This window comes from Ambystoma mexicanum, chromosome 4q, assembly GCF_040938575.1.
Source record: "Ambystoma mexicanum isolate Mex_15411 chromosome 4q, UKY_AmexF1_1, whole genome shotgun sequence".
In the NCBI taxonomy this organism is placed as follows: Eukaryota; Metazoa; Chordata; class Amphibia; order Caudata; family Ambystomatidae; genus Ambystoma; species Ambystoma mexicanum.
Window position 1 is genome coordinate 1273814729 of NC_090928.1, and position 24343 is coordinate 1273839071.

General features: G+C 49.0%; 1 protein-coding gene across 2 annotated transcripts in view; it reads right to left on the reverse strand.

Moving 5' to 3' along the window:
• LOC138468364 (phosphofurin acidic cluster sorting protein 2-like) overlaps window positions 1-24343 on the reverse strand; it is a 1643699-nt gene that overhangs the window by 1142622 nt on the left and 476734 nt on the right. The gene's annotated exons all lie outside the window — the stretch shown is intronic.

The window sequence follows — 24343 nt, forward strand, 5'->3', positions numbered from 1 at the left end:
AGTTTGAAGGGATTTGCACATTGCGTCTTTACCATCTTTAATGATGTTCAGAAAAGCTTCCCTTTCTTCTCCTACTGGGAGGCAGTCAGCCGCTGATGAAGCACACTCCCAAAGTGTATGGCTGAATCTTCTGAGCGTACAAGTAGCATTAATGGATTTAAGCGCCATGCTACACGCAGAAAAGACCTTTTTTGACATAGCGTCAAATCTCTTATCATCCCTGTCTTGTGGAACAGTAGGGTATGCAGATCTACTGTTCGATGAAGTTGCTGCTTGAACAACTAGACTCTCTGGAGTTGGATGTTTGGACAAATATTCAGGGTCAGAAGCAGATACCCTATATTTGGCAGATCGTTTTTTGTTAACTGCCGGGATAACCTCAGGAGTTTCCCAGTTGGCCGATATTTTCCTCTGCAATGCAGTATGAAATGGAACCACAGGATCTTCCTGTGGGCCTTTAATTAAAATGTCTGTAAAATCATTTTGTTGAAAAGCAGGTGAAGGTGTAGACCAACCCATGAATTCTATTATTCTGGCCATTAAAGTTCTATAAGGGGTCTCAGCATGTTCCCCTGGGTCTGGTTTGGCAAATTCTACTTCTGGGGAAGTATCTAACCCACTTGCATCATGCAAGGATTCTTGAAGATCCTTCAACCTATTTTCTTCAGAGATAAATTCCTCTGGTACAGGTGTTGTAGTTCTCTGCAACCCAAAAGGTATTTCCTGATCAGAATCCTCCCCTTTCTCATAAATAGAGGACAAGACTCTGAAATAATCTGACCTTGGAAATGGCTTAAAACCCATTTCTAAAGCAGAAGGGGCCAAGCTTGTAGTAACCGGTTGAGAAAACGTCGACGTTGTCGACGCGGAGGTCAAAGGCTTTGAAAAAACCAAAGAAGGCGTTGAAAAGGTATGAAGAGACCTCGAAGAACTCGAGAGGATCAGAATCCTACTCGGAGTCGTCGAGGTTATTGACGACATTCTCGAGGTCATGGAGAAAGCCCTCGGTATGACTACTGAAGTAGTGACAGCCGTAGGTTTGTCCTTTATCGGCGTCGACATCGACGTCGATTCGACCGATCTATGCGTCAATGGGCCCTTCGATAATGGCGTCGATGACGCAGATTTATGAGTCGAAGGGACCTTCGACGATGGCGTCAATGACGCGGTCTTACTGCCTTTGCTCAAGGGTTCATGATGCTCTCGGGAAGTTTCTTTCGCCGGGTGCAAAAACTTGTGCCGTTTTGATTTTTCAGGTCTTTCAACCAGGGTATCACCTTTAGCCGTCTCCGAGGGGGTCGAGGTCGCTTTCTCGAAGACGCTAAGCATCATTTTAAGGAATTCCTCCCACTTAGCTGGAGAGCTCTGTTTTGTGGGGCAGGTGACCCTTTCCGGGGAACAGAAGAATACGAAGAAGAGGGTGATCTTCAACGCCTCTTTTTTGAGTGTTTGGATCTCGAAGAGTGATGGGAACTGTTTCGAGACCTCGAACGGGAATGTTTCCTGTGACAGCGAGGAGACGAATGTCTTGACTATGCCAAGGAAACTTTCGAAGGAGTAGAAGTTTTAAGAGTCTTACCTCTTTCGAGCTTCCCCTTACGCTCCTTCAAGGATTTCGCCGTCATGGACATGCAGTCCTCGCATTCTGAACAATGGTGCTCCGATCCCAGGCACCAGAAACAGATCCGTCAACGACATTTTCTTTCCACAATCTTGACACTTTTTGAAGCCAGACCGTGGAGTTGACGGTTCAGATGAGGAAGCCATCGAAAAGAGTAAGATATATTCGAGGAATAAGTAGAATTTACTTGAAGAACGAACTGAGCAACACGGTTCCGAGGCCCACGAAGCGTGGAAAAACGGAACTGAGCAACGGACGCTGCGCGAGTCTATTTATACTCATGATGTCGGCGCCGATACGGAGGATGTCGAGGGCCACCAACTCGAGGGACGTCGACGCGCAGCACCCTCTCCTGAAAAATGTTTCCGAGACCAGCAAGCTGGAAGTAATGTATCAAGATAAGGAATACGTCGGAGGACACAATCCCTTCGAAAAATGTGTATAGCTGTTCCTAAGTTATTTTTTATCCCGATTGGAAATGGTCGTTGCAGGGCGCCCGAGTAGCCCAGTTTTGAAATTGTTTCTGCAACTTTTCAGCCGTAAACTTTTCCAACTGGGTCCAGCAATGCGATAGGACGATGATTTGAAGAATCAGAGTTATCGCCTTTCTTATAGATCGGAACCACGATGGCAATTGACATTTGAGGGTGGAATAGATTGAGACTCTGCACATCTGATGAAGACAGATCTTATACATTTTGACCATTCTTCAGGGTGGGTCTTCAGGGCAAGATTGGTGATGGCATCGGGGCCTGATGCCCTGGAATTTTTCAGTTTTTTTAGTAGGTCAAAGATTTCGTCTTGATCATCAAATTTCACCCATTCATGGGTGAGTATGATCGAGTTTGTCTCCTTCTGAACCAACAGGGTTGCAGATCTCGCCAGCGGTTCATCCGCAGGAAGTTGGAATAGGTTTCTGAAATGATGAATCCAAGTAGCTTCGCTAATGGTGTTCAGAATAACTACGCTTTTAGGTGCCAGCGTTGGTTTTAGCAGGGACCATAATTCCCTTGCTTTATTGCTGCAAATTGCTTTAAGGATTGCTTCTGCATGTTGATGGTATAACTTCCATCTATAAGATCTGAGCCAAGATTTGTATCTTCTTGTGGTATCTTGGACTACCGCTTTAGCCAGCCGAGGTTCCAGCTGCTTTTCTTTTCACTTTCCTGAATTCTCGTAGTTTTAGTACCAAAAGTTTATTGTGGCTTCCACCATGACCTCGAGAATGTCGTCGATAACCTCGACGACTCCGAGTAGGATTCCGATCCTCTCGAGTTCTTCGAGGTCTCTTCATACCTTTTCGACACCTTTTTCGGTTTTTTCAAAGCCTTTGACTTCCGCGTCGACATCGTCGACGTTTTCTCAACCGGTTGTGTCTAGTCGTTGGTACCTTAGCATTTTTCATGTTTCCGAGTTTTTTGTACACATTAAGCAAAGGCCCGTAATCGACGGAATTAGGATGACCGTCGTCGTCGTGTTTGTTGTATTTACGGGACAGATCTTTGATGCTAGTCACGGTCAGTTTCAGCCTGTTTCCTTGGCTATTCTGTTCCAGCCCTACTGTCATCCTGTCTTGATTACGTTGCGCGGATTTCCACGTTGACAGCAAAAGATTGTGATTGCTGGCCACTGTTTGAATAACTTCAAAAGAAGTGATTAGAGACAGAAGTGGGCTGGACACGAAGATGCAGTCAATTGTAGACTGGGATTTTCCGTTTGACCATTTTGGAAGACGGTCCGGATTTTTGAATACCAAATCAAGACTGGACAGCTTCCAGGTGTTCATCAAGTTCAGCCATTCAGTGCCTCTATAATCACCTGAAGAGGGGTTTAGCTTGGATTTCTGTTTTTGGCAGGTCGCGTTGATGTCTCCGCAAAAATAAATGTGGCAAGTCTGATGAAGTGCCCGTACGTCATCAATCGTACTCTCAATTAATTCTAAATATTTCTTCTGGTCTATTGCTGCCGGGTTCCAATAGGTATTGAGAACTGCAATTGGAATTGATTGTTGAAGATTTCCATCGGTGCAGTTGTGGGACCAGTTCAGCAAGACTGCCAACAAGGAGTAGTTTGAGACTAGTGTGTGCGATACGGTAAGGCCTTGGCCACTCCGACAGGCCATAAGAAGAAGACCGGAAGATGGCCGGCCCAGTACACCCTTTTTAGCAGGAGCTAAAAATGTTTCACATCCATCCAAGGTAGGTTTGTTCATGAGCCATGTTTCCTGTAAACACAGGATATCGTAGAAGCCTAAGTCCACGTCACTGGTTGTAGTCAGATGGAGATCTGAGGGTGGGCTCATGGTATTCCATGAGCCCACCCTCAGATCACGGGACACAACGTCCTGCATAGATTCCATTTGAAGGGCGGGCCCCCAGTGCTTAAATTGCTACTTTGAGCTTTGCAATGTTAAGGCTTTTGGGAGCCATGACCAAAAACTGGGAAGGATCAAACTATTTACTCGGGATGACAAACCATCTGGCCTGGCCTTGACATCTTGAGTGATCGTCCTTTTAGTTTCCAGATGCACTTTTGATGTTTTAGTTTGACGCTGTTGCTCGGCGTTCTTTTGTTGTAGGGTTGTAGAGTTTGATTTTACTTCAGTCCCATCTGACCGTTGGTGCTTTTCATTGGACTCTATCGCTTCAATTGAGGGGTGGGGCACCACCTCGTCACTGATAGGATGACCCCTTGATGGTTCGGTCAGCTTAGTATGAGAAGTAGCACATGGCCTTTGATGTTCTTCTGGCTGCGGATGGTTTTCGCTGGTTTTCTGTTTCCTTTGTTTTTTTTGTTGATAATAGCCCATATATGCTTTCCTTTTCAAGCCGAGTGTACTCCTTCAGTATGGTTAAGTCATATCCAAAGCTTAAAAGCTCATTTTGTTCCCGTATCAAAAGATCTTTCACCCTTCTAGATGATATGTGAAGATTATGGCTTTGCCATGATAATGGCTAGGCTCCACTATCTTTAGATCATCCGTTTTAATCTGTCAAAGTTTGGAATGTAGTAAAACAGAGACAACACTCCTCTTCTGTTCAGAGTAACTTCATCACAGGTTTTACTGAATTTGTTCCAATTCGAAGACCCATTTACAATTTGATTTGTCAAGCCTTGAAGTTTTCCGGTAAGCCTCTGTCCTGGATCTGTAGTGGGTTTCTAGAGAACCTTTTTTCTGACTTATATTGTCTTCTCTTTGGTGGCTCTGAACTTTTTTTTTTTGTCGTGGAGATCTAAGAACAAGTTCGGGTTGCGAAATTTTAGAGCGGTCTCCCAAATGTTTCGATCGTGCACCTAAATGCAGAGGGGTCTGCTTTTGCAATCCCCTACGATTCCTCTGTGTATGAGGGTCGTTCGATCTTTGCAGAGCAATTTCTGGTCCCCAGTTTTCTGACCTTGTTTATTTCATGCGTTCTTCTAGCGTCAGAAAAGGTTATGAATAGACATCATCTTCTTCGTTTTCACTGGGGGTTGAGCCCGATTTAGGGTTTCCAGGGGTGACCTTTCTCTGGATGTATTGTACAGGTTGGTTTGCCATAGGGAAAGGTGTCACATCATCCAAGTGTTGACTGAGGTTCATTAGCAATTCGCTTGTCATAAACTTGTCTGTTTTTTTTGGTGATTGTAAAGTAGTGAGCCAGAGACAAGGAGGTAAGTTACCCAATAGTATTTATTTCTTACAGCTCACCAGAGGTTAAATGGTTGTGCACCCGGACTTCTCTTTATCCAATTAACTTCACTTTAGCGTTCATATCAACAAAACCAAACTAATGAGTCTTCTAGGTTGCTCAAAAGACAAAACTCAAGGATTGCAATATTGCTTGTTCACAAATGAATGCAGTTCAAAATACGGATAACACAGGAATGGCAGTCTTTCTTTGTTCAAAGCAGCAATATTGAGCCCTGAGCGTTTACCCAACACTTCCGAATGGTTCCGAGCCTTTCTGTTCAAGCTCTGCAGCCGGTGCTCGGAGCCAGCCGTTCCACACTGGCCTTGGCTGGACTTCAGTAAATAACCAAACTTTCCTTTTTCCGCCATTGGGACTCAGGCGTCTTCATGTGCTGTGCAGTCGGATTTGACTCCAGGTCCGGTACGGTACACTCCGGTGAGTTTTCCTTTTTTCTCTAATACGCCCACCGATATGGGGTACTGTCCTCGTACCATTCCGAGTCCACTCTGTCAGCCTCCTTCCACTCCTGCAAAACGAGAGACAAGTTGAGCTGTTTTCTGATGCTTTTAACCCTGGTGAGTCTCCTCCCCAGTAATTAGCATTAGGCGTTCCCAGCCCTGGGCTCCTTACACATGAGGCTAATTCACCTCTTCCCAGCTTCAACTTCACGGAGTTAGCTTTGCAATTAACCCCCGCCTGCCCGGAGCCCCCATTATATGGAAACGTGGTTTTCCGTCTTCCTTGTCTGATTTCTATTCCCATTTTCCGGCTTTTGTTTTGATTATGTATCCGTTGGGGCATTCTTGGATATGTAGTTTGTGTCTTTTCTCTTGTGTCTCATATTTGTATTGTCCGGTGTGATAGTTGATTGGTGGGGCATTCTGGGACATGTAGTCTGGGCTTTTACTTGTTCCCGCGTGTCTCTTAAACTTGTCATTATATGGTCTGGTGTGATCATAGACTCATCCCTCTCCCTCTTGTATTGTTCCGCATTGGCCGCTATTGGTTCCTCATTACAGTGATTCAGGCAAGTTTTGTGTTGTAGTGGTCTCATTTTGGATCTTGCTTCTACGCATTTGATGAACGTTTTGGTCCTGCAAAGAAGACTTAGTGTTCGTAGCTATGTCTTCCAGAGTAAGCATTGCTGTTATGTTTTCAGTCACCATCTTGGATCTAGAGACTTCCAGACTCGAAGGCTTTTCAGGTCTGAGCCTCGTAGTATCGTAGATTGAATAAGCTTGGTCCGCACCTCCTGATACCGCCGATTTGTCCCAAACCTGTTCCTCTACTACGAGCACTATGTTCTTTGGTTCACATCGAGTATCCAGATTAAATGGTGTTTGACCTGTTTTAGCAGTGAACATATCTCCAATAGTCGAACCCAGGTTTACCTGGCATATTGATGTTAGATCAATGATGGCAGAGGGTCTTGAAGCTGGGTCTTCCTGGGGGATGAAATTACATCTGTTCTCTAGACGGTCTAAGACAGTTTCTATAGCCGATAGGCGTGATGTTAAATCGGCCGTGTTTGAACTTGGGTTTTTTGTTTTTTCCTCTTGAGCCATGACATAGCCTTTTAGAAAAATTAGCTTGGTGTGGATCATAGCCTGTATTGTAGTATGGTCTTTCATTGTGTCGTATAGGGATTCATATAGTTTAGTAAAAGGGGCCAGAGCAATCGTTAGGGATGACATGATTGTGAAGATATCCGGCTTTTTCGATGCAGTATCTTTATTTGTTGAGTAAGACTGGACATACAGATTTGTCAGAGACTGAGGGGATCCTGAGGAGACTACATTTGGCATTTGTTGTCTTTGGCTAGCGTGCCAGTCCACTGAGTGTCTTCGGTTTAATCGTGACGTGGCGTAGTTGGATTTAAAGTGCCAGATTTTTCTAAACAAGAGTCACTGTCTCCTAAAGGTGTGTTCTTTGTCCTGGTCTCAGAAACACTTTGGCTGTTAGAAAGGCTTTTTGTTAATGAATCCTGCAGGCCAGTACCATATGGATCCAAACTCACTAGTGCCCTATGGGAGGCTGGGCCCGTCCATTTTACCTCTTTCTGGGTGGACCTTTGAGGCAGAGATATACGTGATTTTGAGGGTAGGCTGCCTATGGATGGGAGTTCAGGATTGGGTTGTAAATCCAAAGAGTCTGAGCCATCAGGTTCTTTGATCGGCAGCGGGTCAGTTGGCACAGTAGATGGTGGATTCCTCAAATGCGATTTGGGGCTTACCGCTGGATAAGTAGGGGGCGATGTTAGATCAGTTTGAGGTGGGTGAATAATCGGACCAGGACTCGAAAGGTCTGTTGATTTGAGCACTCCTTGACAGTCCTCTGTCAGAGTCAACTGTTTCAGTCGTTGAGAGCTGGTAGTGGAGGCACTCGTCTCCTGACTCAGCACCTCTTCAATCCTTCTTTGCTTGTTGAGGGACTGAATGTCCAGAACAGCTTCTAATAATTCTGCGTCAGATAATTAACTTGAATTTCCTGCATGCAGATTCCCCTGCTTTTTGAAAAAGTTTGTCAAAACAGTTAGAGGGGACGGTTGTGTCCCAGTTTTTTTCCCATACGATACTCTTTCTCTGCAGAGACCTTGTTTTAATAGCGGAAGATTTTTCTGGGCGTTGTTGGGGCGCACTTTGATCTTACTGCCCATTTTTATTCTGGTCACCTTTTTTTTTTAACAATATATTTTTATTGACAACATACATATAGGGTTGAATGAAACGGTCCATTCCACCAGTAAGACACAGATGAATAAAAGAAACAGGTTGTCAGTTTTTCCAATATTAACTCCCTTCCCACCACCCTCCTCCCTCCCCCCCTAACCCAACATCAACATACCAAGTTTTGAGAGTTCACGAACAATAATAGCTCTGGGGAGAACGATTGTTTGCCAAGTACCAATTAGTCACATCACTTGACACAGTGGGTTCAGCTTGTGAATTGACCGGAGGGAAACAATCACAGTCTCAAGGAAGAATGGAGACAGGCATCCTGTGGAGACAACCTAAGATACAGTCTACAGGCGCATAGAAATACAATCCTCGTGGAGAAGAACTGCAGTCCATTCTTGCACAAAGTCCGTCATGGTGTCGCTCGTTATTGCGGTAAGCTTTTCATATATGAAAATCGACCTGAGTTTGCAGAGCCATTCCTCTTTGGACGGGGCCAATGCACTTTTCCACTTTTGGGCGAGCGCTAGACTCCCCGCTCTCAACATGGCCCCAATGACCTTAGGGAACACATTCAGTTCTGTCTCCGGTGCAGGGGTGCCCAGGATGACTTCCAATGGCAGTAAGGTCGGGCAGAACCCCTCAATTTCCTTAATCCAGCTAAGTAGTTCCGACCAATAAACCTGAATGACTGGGCATTCCCACCACATATGAAACCATGTGCCCCGTTGTTGACACCCTCTGGGGCAAAAGGGGGACAAGTCCCTAAACATTTTGGACAGGGTGGCCGGGGGACGGTGCCATGAATGGAGAATTTTGAAGTTATGTTCCATAGCAGCCGTATACAGCGAACCCGTGAAAATGCATTTAAAAATTGCCCTCCACGTATGATCATCCAGGGGCATGCCCAGCCTAGTTTCCCAGAACTTTTTGAAAGGTTGTCTACCCTCCAAGTCCGCTGTTATCAAGACGCTATAGAATAAAGATAAGGAGCCCCTCCGAATTGTGCTTTTGGCCAGGATAGTCTCGAAAGGGGTGAGGGGGCGTTTGAGACGATCGGCCCAGCGAGGGTGGTTCAAGATCCCCTTCAAGCGTAGGCATTCAAAGACTGAGGGAGGGTTGTCCGCCATTGCTTCGGTCAGTTTTTCATATTCTATAAAACCCTCCTCACGATACAATTGAGAGATTCTCTCAAGGCCCATGTCTGACCAAGATTGGGTGTCTCGGAATCCCTTGGAGCACAGATCAATAGGGGGGCCCCAGAGCAAAGTCAGGGGGGATAGCCAAGAGGATAGTTGTTTGTTAGCAACGTTGGGCTTTCAAACCGCCCAGAGGGCCGCCAAAGTGGGATGAGTTCTAAGATGTGGGGGGGAGAACACTAGGGGGGGCCCACAAAAGGTCTCTAACTTTTCTCGGGTGGGCATGAAAGTCCTCAATGTATGTCCAATATGTTCCCATGTCGTCCCTCATATGTTCCAACATTACTCGGAGCTGGGCTGCTTTATAGTAAAGCCTGAAGTCCGGGAGACCGAATCCACCATCTGACTTTGGAAGGGTCAAGGTAGAAGTCTTGACTCTCGTCCTTTTGCCATTCCAGATAAATTGGAGGACCCGGGATTGGAATAGCTTGAAAAAGGCCTCGGGTATCACCACAGGGAGCGCCGCGAAGAGATAAAGGAGGCAGGGCAAGATATTCATCTTCACCGTAACCATGCGCCCTAGCCAAGAGAGTGTAAGGGGAGCCCATCGTTTAAGGTCGCTACTAACCTGAGCCAAGATCCCCGGGAAATTGCATTGGTATAGTTGGGAGAGGTCTCTGGGGATGATGGTGCCCAGGTATCTGGTGGATTCCCGCTCTATTCTTACCCCCAGTATTTCGGTGTTGCCCTCGATCTCATGTTCCCCTGGACCCATGGGAATTACGCTAGACTTGGACGTGTTTACCTTCAGCTCCGAGAAGGAGCCGAAGTAGTGTATGTGATCAAATAATCGTGGTAGGGAGACCCGGAGGTGGTTAGGTAGCCCAGGATATCATCTGCGAACAAGGATAGTTTAAAGTAGCAGTCGCCACACCTTATCCTTGTGATCTCTTGATCTGTCCTGACAGCTATAGCCAGGGGTTCCATCGCCAAAGCATATAAAAGGGGAGAGAGGGGACATCCCTGTCGGGTGCCCCTGGAAAGGGAGAACGGCTCAGAGGTGCCTCCGTTGACCAATACTCTTGCTGAGGGGCCGTTGTAAAGTGCTGCGATCCACCCACAGAAGTTGTCTCCCAACCCCATCTTGCGGAGAACTCTGCCCATGTAAGGCCACTCGACTCGGTCGAAGGCCTTTTCTGAGTCTAACGAAAGAAGGTAGCCTTCCACCTCCTGTTTTGAAGCTTCATGCATGAGGTCGAGGGTTTTCCTAATGTTGTCTGATCCCTGGCGCCCCGAAACAAAACCCACCTGATCGCCATGTACTAGGGAAGGAAGGTGTTTCGCTAATCTATTTGCTAGGAGTTTAGCCAGGATTTTAACATCAGTGTTGAGAATGGAAATGGGGCAATATGATTGGCAATGGGCGGGATCTTTTCCCTCCTTAGGGAGCACTACAATCAAAGCTGACATCATCGTGGGTGGGAGGGAACCCTGATTCAATGCGGCGTTGAACATCTTGGCCATGAATGGGGCAAGCGTGGACCGATATGTTTTATAAAACTTGACTGTGTAGCCATCGTCCCCTGGGGCTGTTCCTCTTTTCAGCGAGGATATGGTATCTATTATTTCTTGTGGGGTTATGGGTAGCTCCAGTAACTCAGCTTTGTCGGGGTGGAGGCCCGGTATCGGGAGGGAGTCGAGGAAGCTGTCAACCTCGTTTACATCACCCCCGCATTCCGAGCTGTACAGCCTTTCATAATATTGCCTAAATTGTTCCGCGATTTTACTATCCCGCACAGTCGAGTCCCCCTCCAGGGTGTGGATGGAATTGACCCTTCTACTGTTTCTGAACTCACGAAGCCTCCAAGCCAGAATCCTATACGCCTTTTCCCCCTTTTCCATATATTTCGGTTTTAAGAAAGAGAGTTTCTTCTCCCTCTGTCCCACAAGGAGGTCTGCTAGTTTGGTTCGTAACCTCTGCAATTCCTTCCATTTCCCAGGGAACATCTGTGTTTTTAATTTCCCCCCTGGTTGTATTGCCTCTATCTTTTCCCTTAGAAATTTCTCCTCCGGGGCTCTTTCCCTCTTTTTCCCCGACCCTATCCCAATGAGGGTGCCTCTAATAGTAGCCTTAAATGCCTCCCATACTCCCATGACCCCAACCTCACCGTTATCATTGAGGGAAAAATAGTCCTCAATGGCCACCAGAAGGGATTGGCGGACCTCTTTGTCCTGCAGAAGAAGGTTGTTACACCTCCACCGGGAACCTACTGCTGGGGCAGGGGGGAGACCCAGTCTAATTTTCACCATGTCATGGTCAGTCCAGGGGACAATCTCCACTCCCGAATCAGTGACCTCCCTCAGAAGCGAAGTCTCAACCAAAATGTAGTATAGTCGGGATTCCGACCCTGCTTGCAGGTGCATGTGTCGCTCAGGCCCAGTTCCCTGTTCACTTCGCGAAAGGCCACAGCAAGTCTCTCGTGAAGGCGCATGTTTGGGCAGGGTCTAGCGGATTTCCTATCCCTCTCGGGGCATAGAACCATATTAAAATCTCCCCCAACCAATAGGGTACCCTCCGAGAATGATATTATTTTTTCTTTCATTCCAACCCAGAAGGCATCTTCTGCTTCATTCGGGGCATAATTGCACACTAGTGTAAACAGCCGACCCCGCACCTCCCCCTTAACCATGAGATATCGTCCATCTGGATCTGATTTCAAAGCTTTAAGCACAAAATGGGCCCCGGGGGATACCACTAAGGCTACTCCTCGCTTTTTTGCCTGAGAAGATGCTGTGAATACCTGATCAATAGTTTTAGCCCTGAGCTTTGGTTCCTTGCCCCGAACTCAGTGAGTTTCCTGTACAAATAAGAAGTGAAGCCGGAGCCTTGCAAATTCCCGCACCAACAACGAACTTTTTGTAGGCGAGTTGAGCCCCCGCACATTTAGCGATCCCACTGTCAGGTATTGGAGCAGATCATCCATTAATACACTGATAAAAGCTTGTAGCTCCCCTCGACAAACAACAACAGTTCCTACTCCCACAGTGCATACCTACCCCATTGGAGGCTCGTGAAAGCCCTGGGGGTGCGTAGTAGACCCCAAAACTTGGCATTCCATAACTGTAATCCCAACATCTCAACTCCCTTACTTTCTCCCCTCCTCCCCCCTCCCCCCTGATCGCCTGGCAGGTCGTTGGTGTCATTCTATCACCAACCAGGCCACCATTGTCTCCCCCTCCGAGCTCAATAACCCTTGATTAACAACATCTCGACCCCCCCCCAAGGTCGTCCTTGGGTATAAACAATTGTTTCCCCCATCCACTCACAAAATCGATTGCAGGCTTTTTCATTAAACACCACAGTCCGTTTCATGTGTCCGGGAGCCCCGGGGATGCCGGGGCCAGTCTAATGAATTTCCTTTGGCCTCGAACCCTGCGTCTTTCCCTTGGGGCCCTGGTCCCTTTTGGGCCTGTCGGAGCTCGCTCACCCTCCTGGTCACCCAGCTCCATATTCAGACCGGCCAATAGTTCGCCTAACACTCTCTGGATGTCGTCCTCCGTCACCAGGGCATACTTATAGCCTTCAAGCTCGAACGAGAGTGAGAAGGGGTATCCCCACCTGTACTGGACCCCCTGGGACTGGAGCATTTTTGTCAGCGGAGAGCATAATCGGCGCCTTGCCAAGGTAAAAGCGGACAGATCCTGATAGATTGAAATTTGGGCCCCTTCCCACTCCACTGGGCCTGTCTTGCGAGCCAGTTCGAGAATCTTGCTTTTCTCGGCAAAATAGTGAAAGCAAACCAGAATGGACCTGGGGCCTCTGGAGGATGCGCCCGCTCTATGGGCCCTGTCGATGGTGGGCACATTCGTCTTAGCTCCTCCGAACAGCAGACCGACCACTGCGCTAACAGCTTTATTGATGTCCGCTTGCGTTTCAACTTCATGCTCCGGGAAACCTAGAAAGTGCAAGTTACACCGACATTCCCTGTTCTCTAAGTCATCCAACTCCAAGGAGCATTTCTCTTCCCTCCTTTCAAGCTCCGCAAGGCGCATATCGAATTGGGTCTCGAAGATATCGTTGGAAGCAGTGTTATTCTCGAGCACAAGAACTCTATCGTCTATTTTGTCAACTTTCTTGTCCAGGGTGTCCAGTCGCAGTGCTATATCTGCCTTGAAGCCTCTGATTTCCTCCAGGTGACAGTGCTGGTGTCCGTCGCTTCCTGGTGTGTCAGTGCTGCCATTTCAGGGCGTATTTGGGGGCCCGGGGACGGACGGCGAAATCTCTGTAGTGCCTCCTTCCAGCTCATAGGCCCCCCCCCGGACATCTCTGACTCGAGGGGTCTGCCTCCAAAAAGCGTGTGTTCAGGGGACCTCACCGCCGGCTTCCCCTCATAGGTGCTGAATGCACCACCACTGGTATACCACCTCGTACCCGCACTTCTGCGTCTTTCCTTGTCCTGCAAATGGGCTCTCCACCCCAGCCAGGAGGGAGATGCAAGGAGACTCCCCCAATACCCCTCCAGGTTCGATGGGAGGGGTAGTGGACCACCCCCTGTGTTGCTCCGTTTCCTTCCACGATCTTGGGGGTTCTCGGGGTGCCGTTCTTGGTCTCCTCACCTCCTGGGCCCGCTGGGGTTGATGCCCAACCAATCTGAGCAGGCCAGGGGAAGGGCCCCGCCGGCCGTCCCCGCGCCTCGGGGCCAGGTCCAAGTTCTCTGTTTTCGTGCCTCTCACGGCACAATAAGCCCTCGGCGGCTCTCTTATTCTGCCCGGTCCCGCTCTCCATGGGCCTCGCGGCGGTTCTCCAGGCACAGGGGGACCCAGCGGCGCCGCTCCGGGCCCTCCCCGGACGTCGCAGGGGGCTTGCGTCTGCCCCAGGGGGCACGGGTCCAGTTACAAACAGGGTGCGCCCTGCCACCACTACCTCCCACCGGGGAGAAGGGGGAAGGCGCCAGCCAGCGCGGCTCTGCCTAGTCACAGGCCGCTCTCTAGCCCGGGCTCCGCGTAGTTTTTTGTGGAGCCACGGCGCCGAAGGGGGGAGTGACCACTCTCCCTCCGAACTTCAACGGGTCGTGGTTTCGCAGCGGCTCCACTGCGGAAGTCCAAATTGCGGGGTGATGTGCCCACCAACGTTGGCAAGGTGGGGGTATGGTTTGCTCCTCACTCCGGGGGTGTTGGGGGGGGCTCAAGACCCTCAAACGGTGCCCTTCGGAGGAGACGAGCTGAGATGCTTCAGCACATCTCTGCGCCCCCTGGTGGATCTCTTCTGGTCACCTTTAACGGCGACATGACCATTGAAGAACAAGACCGTTTCTTTGGGTTTTCGGTTTGGTTTGCTTGAAGAGTTGCCTGTGTAGAGTCTAATTGGAGGCGTGGCCTTTCTCTGCCGCCTCAGCAGTGTAGCGGGTTTCGTCCTCGTCACGAAGCAGTGGGCAGATAACGCCTCAGCCTCCACAAGCTCCATGTTACGCTCACTTGACTCCCACGGAGGCGCAGGCCTGGTTTGGAGTGCTGTTGCCTCTTCTATGGTGAAGCGCAGGACTCGGAAGATGGACAGGACCGGACCTTCAAATCTGGCTTGTCTGACTCGCAGAAATATCCTTCTATGTGTGAAAAGGGAGTATTAACAATCTGCAGGATAATGTGTAAGCCTCCCACTTCCTTTTCACCCTCCACGAAACCCTTCTGCGATTCCCCGTGAAGTCTCACCTTAGGGTCTGAAAGGACGAGCTCTCCATCCTGCTTCTGATGCAGGGGGCCGTTGTAATCCAGTTACTTCACTGGATCATGGATTGTAGAGAGTTCTAGTTTGCTTGACCTTCCCGGTAAAGAACTCTGAGAATTCTGTTTATAAGTATGAGCCTGAAATAATAATTGTCCGTTGTCTCTATTTCAGGTGCAGAACAAAGATTCTGAGATGAGCAATGGAACTGACGAAGGAAACTCAGGTGAGTTGTTTGAGGAGAGGTTCCTTTAGTGTCCTTGCATTAATGCACTAATGCTTGTGTCTTTTTTCCCCATAGGGGCTGGGGTTCGGAAATGCCGGAAATATGGCACCGACCCAAAGTGAAAGGTGCAGTTCCAGTAGATATCAGGTAAGTCTTTAATGAGCATTCAGGTAATGTCTTAGCATTAGCTCACTAACGCTGATGTCTCTTTTTCCCCTTAGGGGCCGGGGTCCGGAAATGCCAGGATGCGGCACCGACCCGAAATGAAGTGGGAATGACCCAACAGGTAAGTCTTATGATGGCAAATTAAGGTTTTCTTATTCTCTTCCCTAGCTCACCTTTGTTCTTGTCTTTTTCTCCCTAGGCGCTGAAATGTGGTTGCGGATCCAGATGGTCGCTGATGAACATGGAGGCGCCTAGTAAAGGTGAGTGGAATGCGGCGCTGCAGCGATCGATGCGATGTGCTTTTAAAATGAATGTCTTCCTTTTCAGGATCGTCGGCGAAATGTCTCCGGAATGCAGATTTAGCAGTTAAGGACTCTTCTTTCTCCTATTCTCTTCTCTTCTCTTCTCCCTTTGCAGGTGTTCCAGGATGCTGGCGGGCGTGGCAGAAGTCAGGATGCAGGAGCAGACACGGTGAGCGTCCAGCTGCTAGATGCAGAACAACGCGAAGCGTGAGTTGCTGTTTGGGCGTGGCTTAAATAGCCTTCAAAGTAGTTCCAGGTATGTATCCTTCCTCTCAGGTATGTATTCTTCCTCCGGCCACGCCCGTGTGGTTAAGTAGTCCCCAAAGAGAAAGTAGTCCCATTCAGGCCTCTAGATGGCCCGGTTGTTGCAGCATGGTCTGCATCAGGTAAGTTTACATCAAGCACCTTTAAACACAAAGTCATCTTTTATGAGCCTGGCGCCTATGGCGCCAGGACTGTTGTCCAATATGAGCTTGGCGCCAAAGGCGCCAGGGCTGAGTCCAAAGGGCCCCTACTTGGGGCTGCTGAGACTTCCCTCGGGGACATGATGTCTGCCTCTGGGGTAGCTGGGCTTGGTCTGGCTCTTTGGAGGTAGGCATCATGACACTCCAGCTGCAAAGTGGGAGGGGAAGAGTCCCCCACCGAAGGGTGTACCTGCGCGTGGACGGGCCGGAGGCCCACGTCTCCGCACAACTCGCCGCTCCGCATCAGCCTCGTGCCCTCTCCTCCCGGGGATCACACAAGGCTCCAACACTGCCAAGAGCAGGCCCTGCGGCAGACGAAGGGCAGACACAGTCGCCGCCGCAGTCGGAAAGGCTTGCGTCTCTCTCACTCGGCCTCTCCCCAGACACAGCCAACTGGGCGCCCACCTCGGGAGCACACACCACCAGCCCCGCCAACTCGACTCCCCCTCTGGGGAAAGCCGGTAAGCAGGCGGGGGGAAGGGCACCAGGTGGGGCCAAGGGACTTTGTTGTTTCAAATCTGCAACTGTGATCGCGGGTAGTTTCCAGATTGGGGAGATGGTAGTTGTTTTTGGAGACCTTGTATGATGTCATCAGGCTCTGTCCAAACGACGGGCCCAGCAAATTGTTGCTGGATTGCAATTTCTTTCTTGTCCGCTTTCCGCAAACTTGTTCTGCCATACTTCGGAGCTATAGAGCGGGGCTCCTCTGGAGCTAGAGCTTTAGGTGGCAACTGTTTGTCTGGATTCAGACGGGGACGCATGGTGCGTAGACTTCGACGGTCATCTTCGTGTCGTGATACAGGGGGGAGGGAAGTCTTGACAGCCACAACAGCCATGACTGCAAGACTGCCACTCACCACCACTCCGCATCCGCTCCGTGGTCTCTGACAGCAAATGTAGGAAGAGTAGAGGCTCCGCCTTCAGGAACCATCAGCAGGGGAGACTGCAAGACTGCCACTTACCGCCACTCCACGTCCACGGTCTCAGGCAGAAAATCTAGGAAGAGTGGAGGCTCCGCCTTCAGGAACCAGCAGCAAATAAAGACAGACCAAGCAGACCAGGGGAGACTGCAAGACTGCCACTCACCGCCACTCTGTGTCCGCTCTGTGGTCTCAGGCAGCAAATGTAGGAAGAGTAGAGGCTCTGCTTTCAGGAACCATCAGCAGGGAAGACAGACCAAGCAGACCAGGGGAGACTGCAAGACTGCCACTCAGTTATGGGGGAGAATCCCTCACCGGCCCCTATTGCTATGGGTGAGATTCCCTCACCTGGCCCTATTGCTATGGGTGAGATTACGTCACCTGGCCCTATTGCTATGGTTGAGATTCCTTCTCCTGGCCTATTGCTATGGGTGAGATTCCCTCACCTGCACTACTGCTATGGGTGAGATTCCCTCACCTGGCCCTATTGCTATGGGTGAGATTCCTTCACCTGGCCTAGTGCTATCGGTGAGATTCCCTACCTGGCCCTATTGCTATGGGTGAGATTCCTCCACCTGACCCTATCGCTATGGGTGAGATTCCTTCACCTGAACCTACTGCCATGGGTGAGATTCCCTCACCTGCCCTACTGCTTTGGGCGAGATTGTCTCACCTGCCCTATTGCTATGGGTGAGATTCCCTCGCCTATCCCTATTGCTATGGGTGAGATTCTCTCACCTTCCCTATTCCTATGGGTGAGATTCCCTCACCTGGCCCTATTGCTATGGGTGAGATTCCCTCGCCTATCCCTATTGCTATGGGTGAGATTCCCTCACCTGCCCTATTCCTATGGGTGAGATTCTCTCACCTAGCCCTGTTGCTATGGGTGAGATTCCCTTGCCTGCCCTATTGCTATGGGTGAGATTCTCTCACCTGCCATATTCTTATGGGTGAGATTCTCTCACCTAGCCCTATTGCTATGGGTGAGATTCCCTCGCCTATCCCTATTGCTATGGGTGAGATTCCCTCACCTGCCCTAATCCTATGGGTGAGATTCTCTCACCTAGCCCTGTTGCTATGGGTGAGATTCCCTTGCCTGCCCTACTGCTATGGGTGAGATTCCCTCGCCTATCCCTATTGCTAAGGGTGAGATTCTCTCACCTGCCCCATTCCTATGGGTGAGATTCTCTCACCTAGCCCTATTGCTATGGGTGAGATTCCCTCGCCTATCCCTATTGCTATGGGTGAGATTCCCTCACCTGCCCTATTCCTATGGGTGAGATTCCCTCACCTGCCCTATTCGTATAGGTGAGATTCCCTCACCTGGCCCTATTGTTATGAGTGAGATTCCCTCACCTGCTCTATTGTTATGGGTGAGATTTCCTCACCTGTCCTATTGCTATGGGTGAGATTCCCTCACCGGGCTCTATTGCTATGGGTGAGATTCCCTCACCTGTCCTATTGCTATGGGTGAGATTCCCTCACCGGGCCCTATTGCTATGGGTGAGATTCCCTCACCGGACACTATTGCTATGGGTGAGATTCCCTCGGCTGCCCTATTCCTATGGGTGAGATTCTCTCACCTAGCCCTATTGCTATGGGTGAGATTCCCTCGCCTATCCCTATTGCTATGGGTGAGATTCCCTCATCTGCCCTATTCCTATGGGTGAGAGTCTCTCACCTAGCCCTGTTGCTATGGGTGAGATTCCCTCACCTGCCCTATTCCTATGGGTGAGATTCCCTCACCTGCCCTATTCGTATGGGTGAGATTCCCTCACCTGGCCCTATTGCTATGAGTGAGATTCCCTCACCTGGCCCTATTGCTATGAGTGAGATTCCCTCACCAGGCCCTATTGCTATGAGTGAGATTCCCTCACCTCCCCTGTTCCTATGGGTGAGATTCCCTCACTGGGCCCTATTGTTATGGTTGATATTCCCTCACCGGACCCTATTGCTATGGGTGAGATTCCCTGACCTGGCCCTACTGCTATGGGTGAGATTCCCTCACCTGGCCTACTGCTATGGGTGAGAGTCCCTAACCTGCTCTATTGTTCTGGGTGAGATTCCCTCACCTGTCCTATTGCTATGGGTAAGATTCCCTCACATGCCTATTGTTATGGGTGAGATTCCCTCACCTGCTCTATTGTTCTGGGTGAGATTCCCTCACCTGTCCTATTGCTATGGGTAAGATTCCCTCACCGGGCCCTATTGCTATGGGTGAGATTCCCTCACCTGTCCTATTGCTATGGGTGAGATTCCCTCACCAAGCCCTATTGCTATGGGTGAGATTCCCTCACCGGGCACTATTGCTATGGGTGAGATTCCCTCGGCTGCCCTATTCCTATGGGTGAGATTCTCTCACCTAGCCCTATTGCTATGGGTGAGATTCCCTCACCTATCCCTATTGCTATGGGTGAGATTCCCTCACCTGCCCTATTCCTATGGGTGATATTCCCTCACCTGCCCTATTCGTATGGGTGAGATTCCCTCACCTGGCCCTATTGCTATGAGTGAGATTCCCTCACCTGGCCCTATTGCTATGAGTGAGATTCCCTCACCTCCCCTGTTCCTATGGGTGAGATTCCCTCACTGGGCCCTATTGCTATGGGTGAGATTCCCTCGCCTATCCCTATTTCTATGGGTGAGATTTCCTCACCTATTTCTATGGGTGAGATTCCCTTGCCTGCCCTATTGCTATGGGTGAGATTCCCTTACCGGGCCCTATTGCTATGGGTGAGATCCCCTCACCTGCCCTATTGCTATGGGTGAGACTCTCTCACATGCCCTAATGCTATGGGTGAGACTTCCTCGCCTAAACCTATTGCTATGGGTGAGACTCCCCATCTAAAAAAATCAAAGCAAAGATGCTTGTCAGAACATCATGCATAAAACGGTTCTGTCCTCTGTCCAAACCTAAGTGAGCTATCTGACCCTACCACTATTAAAGAAAAGAATTCGGGCAAGTGTTCTACTAGGCATTTTCACAGTTCCAATGAAACGTTCTTATGCAAACAAAAATAGAAATGTTCCTCTTGTTTTTCTCTGACTTGATTTCCTGTAATAGTTTCAATAACCTGTAAAGTTCTTCACTTGTTCCTTAGAGAAAAACAAGCGTAAACTCCTGTGCCCCGTTACAAGTCTCATCCTATGTCTAGAACTAGTTTGAGAGGGTACTTTGGTTGTTCAGATGTTAACTTTGACTCACCCCTTCGAGTTGCTTTTGTTCCCCAGGTGGGATCATTTTGTTGATCAGGGGCAGACTTGTAGACCCAGATTCAAAGGCCTGACTATAGTTCTCCAGTTGGTTATCTGGCTGATCCAGACCCTAGCCTCTCAGATGGGTGTCTCTTTCAGAGGACTACGTCTTTCACATATATCGCTCTCAGATTCTCTCCTCTTCCTCACTCTTCGGATATCCCCTTTGCAATGATTCGTGAATTTTCTGGTTTCTAATAGTCTCCTTTTCTACGTTAGATCCAGGTATGGTTGTTCAAGGTGTTCGTGTTTGTTTTTCACAAGTCCAGGTAAACATTACAAATACAAAATACATCCCAACCTCCCTCATCCTAATTCTCTGGGCACAGTACATTAGTTGACCACACATCCATGTACCTGTGTAAAGTAAATAATCTAGACTTTATGAGATTCACTGAGACAAGGTAGAGTAGGGACCACTTGAATGAAGTGTATTGGAAAACTGGGACAAGGAAGACCCCAGCAAACCCAAGAAGGTGTGATCATACTTCTACTGGGATGAAGATGATTTGCAGAGCCATGGGGATCGCACAGCGGAACCACAATAAGCATCCTAGTCTATATGGACATTGTACAAATATAAAAACTGAGGAAGGGCAGCTTGGCAAGCAAGAAAGGCAAAGTTCCTGGCGTTCCTGAAGAACAGGAAGTGCGGGAAGGAAGAGCTGCGCTACACGGAAAAGAAATAACGCTGAAGAGCCGCAGCAGACCAAAGGAGGACCATGAGCGTCGGGGGAAGACCTGCAGCTGATCGCAGGCAACAAGGAAGACACTAAACCATTGTGGGCCACAAGAAAAGGTACGCAGGTTGCCGGGACGATACTGGGGCCCCGAGGTGGTGGTGGAAAGCCCAGAGGGGAGAGACAGGCCGAGAATATAGTTTCTGGGACCCTGACAGAGGGGAAAGAAGTCTGTTATACTTCTAAGCAGCACGATAGTACTTGACAGGAGAGTGAACCAAATCTATCAGCAAAACTAAGCAAGTAGGAGAATCTGAGACCCGCGCCCATAAGAGAAACGGTTTAAGAGTTTGTGGAGAAATATTAAGGGGGTCTGGGACTCTGAGAGAGAAAACAAGACTCTTCTGGGACACTACTAAGAGGGTCTGGCACACAAAGAGAATAAGAAATACTGGGGGAAAGGTCTATACTTGGCAGGAGTGTGAAACAGGCATAGGGGAATCCCAGAAAAGGGTACGAGAAATCTTCCAAGTTGTACTTTCCTCATGGCAGTACCTGGCAGGGGAGTACACCAGGTCTGCACAACACAAGTCCATGAGTAGGGTTGAAAAGCCAGAGAAAGGCCAGGGGAAGGGAGTCATTCCCCCTGGTGTTGATGAATATTGTAAGAGAAGCCAAGAGGAGGGAGTCATTATCTTGGCATTCTGAAAGAAGCCGGTAAAAGGCCAGGGGAAAGCAGTAATTTCCCTGTTGTGCACTGCACGGTAAAAGCAAGGAGAAGGAGGTATTCCTTCCTGGCACTGAGAAAAGTATTGAAAAAGCTGAGGAGGCTTAGGTGGAGAGGGAGACACCCCCCAATCACTGTGGAGATACAATACTTTCTTTTTCCATGTGCATTGGTCGAGTGCCAAGCCAAGAAAATATGAGACTTTTGGTTTTGACCTTTTTGAAAAACGTTTCCTTTTTTCTCTATCCAAAAGTGAACTTTGGTTGGACCAAGAAGATCACCCCTTTACTTAGTTTAATTTAGAGTGTAAGGGAAGCAAGTAGGGTTTTGACAAAAGACAGTGTACTACTTGTTTTTGATGGACATCCTGACATAGTGCTTGGTATTTGGTTGAGGAAGGGAAACCCCTCTTAGTAATAGGGCCAGGCAGGGGTTTCTCTTTTATTTTTACACAATAAAAATCTATAACCAAAAATATGTCACCTGTGTGTCAGTCTCTTACTTCTACACCCGTATAATCAGCTCTGAGGGTCGGTTCCATTCCTATAACATTTGGTGGTCCCACATGGACCTGTGGATTCAAATTGAGGTAACCGATTCTGGTTCTCTAGCTACAGTCAGTGGCTTTGGCCCTCTGGCCATTGCAGGGTTTTGCCTCTCAGGTGTGTGTCTTCTTTCAGAAGACTACGTTTTTCACATAAACCCTTTTCAGATCTTTTTCTCATATTCGCTCTTTCCCCTTCTAGGGTATAAGTATCTCCTTCACCCCCTTTTAGGGATTAATTTCTCTCCTGGTTTCTAGTAATCCCGTTTTCTGTTTGCGACTCTTGAACTGGTTTGTTGCCGTTTATTTTCTCTTCTTCGTTAGGCCCCTCTGGACCTTGAGCTACTTGAATAGCTATGTTATTCAGAGTCTCTCGCATTGTGACACAGAGCTCAACCACCCTCTTCACTTTCCTTATTGTATACCGCATACCTGCTGTTCAGCGGTCTACCTATGCGGGGGAGATGGTCGCGAAGTCTGCGGTGGCGCCGTCTTGCTCTGGATGCTGGTTCCTTGCGTCATGTTAAGGTTGCCTTCTCTGCGGATGCCTTCTCTCCGGTCTCCCACGTTGGTCGCGATTGGGTCTCTCGCCGGCAGAGATCTTGGAGCTGCGGCACTCCGACACACCTGGGCTCAGCAGCGTTGCTGTGTGGGCCTTTCCACCAGTCTGTTCCAGCTCTGCACTGTTGCGACATCAGCTCTGTGTGGCTTCCTTCAGGTTGGCTGGATTCACTTCAGCGCCTCTCTACCTCCATATAAGGGCTTTGTCCCTTGCATGTCTATCTCTAAATTGAGGGACACAGTCGCATTGGTCCTGGGGCTTCGACTTTCAAGAGGGGTCCGCAGCTAAACCAAATATGTATGAGTGCCCCATTGCATTAATATCATCTGCTCTCATGTATGCAGAAAATAGGTGGGACATTGGGCCAAAGGGAGATGTTATACATTTGGGGAGTCTCTCCCATTGAGATCCCGCTTGCCCAAACATCTAGAGAGGGTTTTGTTTACTGGGCTCACCCTCCTATTCTCCCTTGTGGAGAAGGGACGAATTCCCTGAGTTCATCACAATGTGCACACTGAAATGTATGTACATGGAAGTTTGTGTGCAAGTGTGGGAATGCATGTGAATGCAGATGTGCGAGTGTGTGCATACAGATGTGTCTGGGTGGAGGCATGAATGCAGACATGCTGATGTGTGGTTGCTATTGTGTAAGCAAGCATAGCGGTGCATGTGCACCATTGTGAAAGCATGTGAGTGTATGCGCATGTGTGGATTGTTGTGTTCGTACAAGTAGGTGCATACGCCAGCGTTCAGGTGTATGCTCACAAAGGCATGTCTGCATGCAGTGGTTTGTGTGTTGTGAAGGCATCATGAAGCAAGACACAGACAACAGATTCAAAGTTCAAACAGAAATTATTTATTAACTCAAATGTCAGGATGGTAGAAGGCCTAACTTGCCCTGTGCTAAGGTGAGATTTCCCTACCTGAGCGAAGAGTTCAACTTACATGTCTGTGTCCAAACCCTATCCTTGCTCTCACAACTAAAGTTAAACAGTTCCACGCAATACAGTTCCACACAATCCTCTGGGTTGCCGTTCCTAAGCCGTCCCTAAGTTCAAGGCAACACAGGTCAAAAGAAAAGGGTCTTGTAGCTCTGTCCTCAAGACAGCATCTGCAATTCATCAAGTCTCAGGGTTCCCTTCCCCAAGACTTCAACGTAGCAACTTGAACTTGTCTCCAGTTTTTAAAGTTCAACACAACTCCAAGTCAACTTGACCCTCCTTCTGGATTTCATCAACTGTTCACTTACAGTTCTCCTTCTTGGTGTGCTTCACAATGGGCCTCACGACCCTGGCAGAACGGGTTAAACGGCGCCGTAAAAGGCTGCGGCGCCGTTCAACCCGTTCCGCCACATTACGAGGTCCCCTCGCGGGACACGTTAAGCACGCCTGGGAAAACCAGGCGTGCATACCGGGTCCCGCGAGGGGAAGAGGGAGCAAACAACGGGCCATCTCGTTATGGCCCGTTGTTTGCTCCATCTCCCATTCCCATTCAGCCCTATGGGGGCTGAAATGGGAATGGGGATGAACCGTGTCAGTGTCCTCGAATGAGGAATTACCGGGCCATCCGAACTCGGAATGGTCCGGTAAGTCCTCATTCCGAGGACACGGACACGGATGCGGTTTTGCCGGCAGCCATGCCGCAAATAGCGGCATGGCTACCGGCATACC